General features: G+C 33.6%; 1 pseudogene; it reads right to left on the reverse strand.

Moving 5' to 3' along the window:
• Nucleotides 1-31: 31 nt before the first annotated feature.
• On the reverse strand, nucleotides 32-2819 carry LOC107195817 (annotated as a pseudogene).
• Nucleotides 2820-7711: the final 4892 nt, after the last annotated feature.

The raw sequence follows: 7711 nt of genomic DNA on the forward strand, positions 1-7711 counted from the left end.
CTTTGTATTTTGGATGGTAATATCCAAAAATATCCTTATTTTTCACTGTCGTGGATTGTTGAATCAAAGCAGCTGAATTTGATATAAATTCAATGTCGTTTCCTTCAAGAATTAACTCATCTTTCCGAGCTTGAGATATTGAACAAGCAACATCTGACTTCATCTGAACACTGCAGATGTATTTCTCACCCAAGAAACTTCGAATTTCAACAAGAGAACCATTCTCTTGAATAACTACATTGATGGGGAAGTGAGTATACATATACCTCATCTCGTAACGAAGGCCCAATGTAACACCCTTGATCATGTTCTGTACATGACTACAGATAGTGCGAACAGTAGCCAGTTCCTTTCTATTTCCCCACTATTTGTCAACCCGGAGCCTCCACTTTTTCTTTCCAAGGAGACTGAGTTCTACATTGATGTGATTGAAGTGTCTCCACGGGGTGCCCCTGGGGCCCTTCACAATAGCTATGAGTCCCTTCAGAGTGATATCCACGTTTTCTGGAATGTCAGCAGTCTGATTGCTGAGAATGGTCTTCACCCTTACAGTAGATGTGGCAATGAGCTAAACAATATTTTTTAATATAAGAATAAGAGAATCTTTCCCAGTCTACTAAAATAAAACATATGCCATCCATATAAAAATACCAGATTCTCATTTTGTTAAAAAACATGGTTTGTGTTTTTGTTTTTGTGTTTTATGTTGTTGTTGTTCTTTCCATTCCTCTTTGAATAATAGTGTTCTTTTACAATGCTGAAATAGTGCAACTTCCAATATTTCAGTTTTCTCCAATAGACAAAGGCTATATAATTCACTACAGATACTAGTGAAACTATTATATTTCAGTTTTCTCCAATAGACAAAGGCTATATAACTCACTACAGATACTAGTGAAACTATTATATTTGTTTCCTGTGCTTTTTCTAAAAATAATTGTGCCATTCCATTCTTCCCTGGCTAAAATTTTTAAGCAGATTTAGTAGGAGTTTTTGTATGCCATGTAAAATATAATCACAACCTTTAGAATCTAATCTCTCCTTCAACTAATAGTCTTTAGAGTGAATCATTCAAGATTTTTCCCCTTAGCTCCTATACTTCGATTTAAATCATTATTTAACATCTCTTCGAGTCCTTTATTTGATCATCATTTCATAAAATTCTTAAGCATGACAGCCTCCTGAAACACCTACTAAAAAGCCATATATTTAATTTCTGCACAGGGACTGGACACAAGATTATTCTACTATAAATTATCAGTCTCATCTTCCCAGGCTTGCAGAGAGCACACACAATGATGCTGTTCACTTACCAAGTCCACATTTATTATAATGCCCTACTTATCATTATTCAGGAAGCTGAGACTTTCCTATCAAGACAGAAGTATCAAATGAAGTCAGCACATTTAGAGGATTTAAAGCAAAGTCAGCTTTGGTTCGATAGGTATCCCTTTATACTTAAGAACCTCAGATGCGTTAATCTGCAGAGTAGTAGTATAGGTTTTATGGAGTTTAATAGATCTCCCCAGTGAACCTGTGCCAGACACATAATCATAATTCACTAAATCATATCCTTTTTCATTGAATCCACTCCTCAGAGAAATGATCTAAGGACAGTAATACACTGAGGACTAGTCACTTAGCAAGCATTTATTGAGTGCCTACTGAAGTCTTCAACCACAAATTAGGCAAAAAAAAAATTTTTCTATAGCGCATATTACTTGAAAGTCACTATTCTTTTCTTCATACATTGTGTCTTATGAGGAGTGAAGAAGAATCATTTGGATCTCCTCCCATATTTAGGTTCATGTGAAGCAATTCTGAGAAGAGCTCATGGGCAAATATTGAAAGTAAAAAAGGGATAAAGTTTAAATACATTCTTGTCATTATCACCCTACTTCAAGAATTAAACCCTAAAACATCTACCAAAAGAAAGAAAAATAGGAACTTTATCACTCTACGTTTACTGGATATATAATAATTTCTATACCTCATGTTGATTCTGGAGAGAAGAGAGAAGATAAACTTCAAATATTTTTTTGTTTGTTTCTGCTGTTCTATCAGGCATATAAAAACTAAGACTTGAAAATCCAATTAATATTTTCTGAAACAATGTAAAATTTTCTACTGTAAATTACTGAATAACAGAAAAATTAGGACAAGGACATTGGTGAAAAGGAGAGGAAAAACATCCAAAAATTATGTTATTCACAAAAGCAATGAGAAAATTGGCAAAAAAAAGTGTCACAATTAACCTTTCCTGACTCTGGAAATTAACCCAAGACTTGTAGCAATCCAAGGAGTATTTATTCAAGAAAAGTAACTGAGTCTTAGTTGGAACAGTGAGCTCTGTGGTATTTAAACTTACTAGAGTTCCATCCCTAGCTATCCAGCTCTACTGTAACTTTAAAAAACAACACCCCATTTCATGGTAAAAACTAGCAGCCTGACAGTCACTGGAGAAGACGGAACAGAGTTGAAACGTCTTCTAAGCCCCATTCCCAGGTGATTGTCATTACTTGAACTGTTTGCTGTTTTTCTGGAAAACCTTACTTGTAAGGCCATCTTTGTTTGACCTGAGTTGGAACTTTCCCAGTTCTAAAAGCCTTTTCTCTGGGAGTATTTGTCAAAAACATACGAGCAGTTGTTTAACTTCATGACTGCCTGAGGGAGTGAATCACAACTGAAGCAAATAATAGACTGACCAAAAGCTTAAGTGAAAAGTTGGGGACTAAGATGTCCATAAGCTCTTGAAAAGCTCCAACATATTCCTGGGAATGTAGAGGGTCATTTGCATACGTAAAACTGAACATGCTCATGTCTGTACATATGTTCAAGAAAGACCTGAGAAGGCCCCAAGTTCTCTCTCACCTCTGTCTGAACTTGAAACTCTTCACAAGAAAGTAAACGCTAAGGCAGAGATGTTAATTGCCAGCTGAGTATTGAAGGCAAGCACTACATGCACACAGAGCCCCTTACAAAGACGAGGAAACTTATTTATTCTGAATTTATAAGAGAATCTATGGTGAATCATTAGTTGGCCACTAAGCTAAGTGATCAGAGACTTCTGTGGCTGCACATGCCAAAGAATACAGGTTACACAGAATTAATTTGAAAGTCACTGAACAAACAATAGAAGAGAAATGGAGCTATACAAGCACAAAAATTTGTATACTATGAAATTTAGTTGATAATAGTCCTAATTATATTGTTATAAATGAGATGATAATTGTGATTCCATGACAATAACTAAGAAAATAACTAAAAATATAGAAAAAAATACAAATGAATTAAAATGGTATATTAGAAAATATCTATTAAAGTAAATTAGAATATCTATTATTCAGACATGAAAAAGGAAGACATCCTGCCATTTGCAACAACATGGATGAAACTTGAACACATTACGCTAAAGGAGGTAAGCCAGCCAGAGAAAAGACAAATACTCAATCTTATCACTTATATGTGGAATCTAAAAATGTCAAACTTGTAAAAAACAGAGTAAAATGGTGGTTACCAGGGAATGCAGGTTAGAGATGTTATTCAAGGGTACAAACTTGCAGGATGTAGTAAATAAGCCAAGAGATCTAATGCACATGATAATGGATATAGACAACATTGTTCTATAATTATGTAATATGGTAAATATCACTACTATGCCACTCATATGACAATACATAAATGTATCAAAGTAACACATTATACACCTTAAATTTACATGATGTTATATGCCAGATTGGTGACTATAAATGTTAAAAATATTTTCAAATATAGAAGCAAAATAAAAAAATAACATTCTGTATTTAAAAAAATGAACTACCTCTTTAATACAAAGAAGGCAAATATGAAGAAACAGAGAAAATGAATAGATGCAGACATTTGATAACAAATAGAAAGTTAGGGTAGGAAGAAGTTTATCCAGTTCGAATGAGATTTTAAATAGTTGGACTTGACGAGGTGGAGAGGTACACAAAGGTTACAGGAGTAGGGCCTTTGGCTTTTTCTAAATTATCTCATCTTTTGCCTGATCTGAATTGTCTTTTTAAACCTAGAAATTTCTTGAGAGTAAACACAGCTTCTTCCAATATTCTATATATGATCAGAAACAAAGGGAAAAATGCCTTTCAAACCCTAAGAATAAGTAGTCACTTCACTAATGACTTCTTTATAGCATCCTAGCTAATGTTTATCCCAGATTGACTGCTGATCAGTAAACAAGTTAGAAGAGAGAAAAGAAAGAGAGTAAGAAAGAGGAGAAGGAATAAGGTCAGGGTGATGGTGGGGGGAAACACAAAGACAATGAGTTATAATGAAAGAGAGGGAAAACATATTCCTTAGCCTGTCTTCTAGTGCCTTTTAACAATAAAATCATAGGATATAATTCTAATTCTGTTTCTTATTCCTTTCTGTATTGAGCCTATCACTCTGGTCAGACAAGTCCTTGACACATACACTACACTGTTTCACTTCTTTTCAATTTTGTCATCTCTTTTCCTGGAATGCTATTCTCTCACGTATAAAAAGTGGTCTTTCTTCAATATGCACTTTAGATCCCATATTCATTAAACCTTTCCAGATGGGCTTTGCTCAAAATAATCTCTACATCTGAAATTCAATTCATTTCAGTTATGATTCATTACTTTTTGTCTTAATTCTGGTTCAGACAAATATACTAGTGGCTTGAACTCCAAAGAGTTTATCTCAACAGATAAATGAAATCTGGTGGTAGGCAGTACAACAATGATCTAGAGCAGGGGTCAGTAAACTGCAGCCCTTTTTATTGGAATACAGTCGTATCCACTCATTTACATATCACCTATAACTGTTTTCACACTGCAATAGCAGAGTTGAGCAGTTGCAACTCTTTAAAGGAAAAGTTTGTGCACCTATTGTTTAGATACTCCACAAAGCCATCAAGAACTCAAGCGTCTTCCACTTTCTACTCCAATATCCTCATGCCAAGCTTTTATCTTCATGGCCTAATCATGTTCCCAAAGGCTGCTTTATTTCTACTGAGCTCCAATCAATGGGTTCATATATCAAGCAACAAGAAAGAGAAACAAAAGAGAAGAAATAGCAGTTTTTATCTTCCCTTAGAGACTGCCTAGAAGTCTTACATAGCATATCTACTAATATCTCATCTTTCAGAACTTATTCTCATGACAACTTCTAATGGCAAAGTAGGCTTAGAAATAAGTCCTTTAGCTGGAAATATTGCTATAGTTAATAATGTAGGGATTCTGAAAGGTAGAAAAAGAAAAGATAGATGTTATATCAGCAATTAGTAACTTCTATTCACTATTAGGAATTGTTTGATTTCAAGAAATATACATCTAATCAAACTAACTTAAATTAACATTTATTGAAAGAATTCAAAGAATTCAAGGGCACATTTATTTTCTGTTCTTACAAAGGACATGAACCAGAAATTAGAAAGCTAGGATGTCTCTTCCCATCTTTCCCAGGTCACGTGTCATCTGATCTTTTTTGTAAGGCTCTAATTCTCTCTTTCACTCACTGAATGCCAGATTGCTCTGCAGAAGCAGATTAAATTTCCATACTTTTCTTTCAAGATGGCAACAAATGCCTTGTAGCCCTGATTTTGCACTTTTCTTGATCTAGAACCTGAATACCACGATTAGATTTTCTGAGTCTCAAACTGAAATTCATAGAAGAGATCATCTCCTTGACATAAATTCAATAATTTTTCTACCTATGATTAGATCAATTGTACCTTGGATGATAGTTTCATGTGGGCTGGTAGACTTTCCCGGCCATAGCAAATAAATTCTTTGAGAAGTATGTGAGAAAAATGAAGATGATCGGCATCTATTGCCCAACTTCTATAAGATTCTATCTTTTATATACATCCACTGCCAAAAAAAACTTATATTATTGGTTATCTTCCTAATCATGGTATCTGTTGAAGACTGTGTTTCTCAATAAAAGAATCACCCCTATGGAACAGAGCTGAAAATGAAAAGTGTATGTTCTCTGTACTTATATTCTTCAAACTTTTTTAAAGTGTAGTGATAATCCAGTCCCCAAATACACTGTGTAAAATCAATTTCTTTTCAGACTTACAGAAATGATGAAATCTTATGGGTGCAAAAAAAAAACAGGAAACTAGTGGCCAACATAAGACCCCTGCCACAATCACAGTTGTCCAGGAAACAACCTGAGCACATTTAGGCGAGGACATCAATAAGAATTACATAGTTTTTTTCTCCCACCTGGATTATAATTTATCTGAGAACAAGAACCATGCCTTATATTTACTTATATTCATTATATTATGCATTTGGAAAAGTAAGAAATAGTGTTTATCAGTATACAATAAATTGGAAGAAGAATTTAGGGACACTGTTGATATTCTCTGTACTCATTTCTCAGAAATACATAATCCACAAGACATAGATTTTCACGTGTCCCTTTCTCATCTATAATCTCCAAACTCCACTTGGGAAAAAGAAAAACATTGCTATTCTGGCATGCCAAATAAAATGTAATCATGTCTCGTTTTTCATCTTCATCATCACCACTACCACCACCATCATCATCATCATTATCATCACTATTACTGTTTTCAATAAAAACAAGGCTACTTAAAATGCCATTTTATTCTTGGCATGTATTTTCCCAGCATGCTTTTCTCTGTATACCAAAAAGCTATTCCAGTGATTTCAAGAAAAAGTAGCTTTGCATGATGGGTTCAAAGTTGAGTGGGGAGAGGGGTAATCCTAGCTGAAATAAATTCTATGTACTTAGTTACTTTATAATTATCGTACAGACTATAGTAAAATAAAAAGTTAAAGTTGTTCCAGAGTTTTAACAGTTATGTGGAACTTTTTCACCTTTTAAAGACAGAATGTGAACGTTTATCAGTATACAATAAATTGAATTCTGTCTTTAAACAGACAGAATAATGAATCTGACTAGTTTAATTATTTTTTTAAGTTTTGGGGTTGGTTTTGCTCTGGTATTTTTTTTTTTTTGACATTAAGAGTATTCATAGAAAAGGATCCTTGTGTAAATGGATTCCTGTTTCTCTGTTAGTCACCTATAATGAGAGTCAATTTAGAGTCTTGAAACTTCTAAACTTTTTAACTTCAAAATTATAGCTATATCTCACTATGATATATAATATCATATATCTATTTCTAACCAGTTACATTGATATTTACTTCATATTATTCTTATCCTCTGTGGGGAAAAAAGTAATAAGATACGTGCTTTAGTTCTTATAGGCTCTACAAAGTTATTAGAAAAGGCAGGAATATACAACTTAAAAAAAAAAAAAGTTTACCAGTGTATACTATGTGCTATGATTTTGGAAAGGCTTTCACACTTTCCTGATTTGAATTTCATAGTGGAAATAACTAAAATAGATATTGAATATGCGAAAACAAAAGTGTTCTTCATTATATATCTTGACCTTGCTTTGCTCCTGTGACCAGTGACAAAGAGGTTATCTTGATGAAGCCATTTAGCTTACTTTGATCCTTAAAATGCACAAGAAACACTTTCATTATTGACATTAATATGGTATACACTTGATTTTTTGATGAAATAGAGGATAAATCCCTTCTTGTTTTATCAGTATGATGGCATCGCATTACAAATTATGTTTGTTTTCTAGTAAAATATAAAACTAGAGAAAGCAATTTGTCCTAAACTATAATATAAACTCCTATATTTTCAAAGAACTGAT

This window comes from Pteropus alecto, unplaced genomic scaffold (genome assembly GCF_000325575.1).
Source record: "Pteropus alecto unplaced genomic scaffold, ASM32557v1 scaffold72, whole genome shotgun sequence".
In the NCBI taxonomy this organism is placed as follows: Eukaryota; Metazoa; Chordata; class Mammalia; order Chiroptera; family Pteropodidae; genus Pteropus; species Pteropus alecto.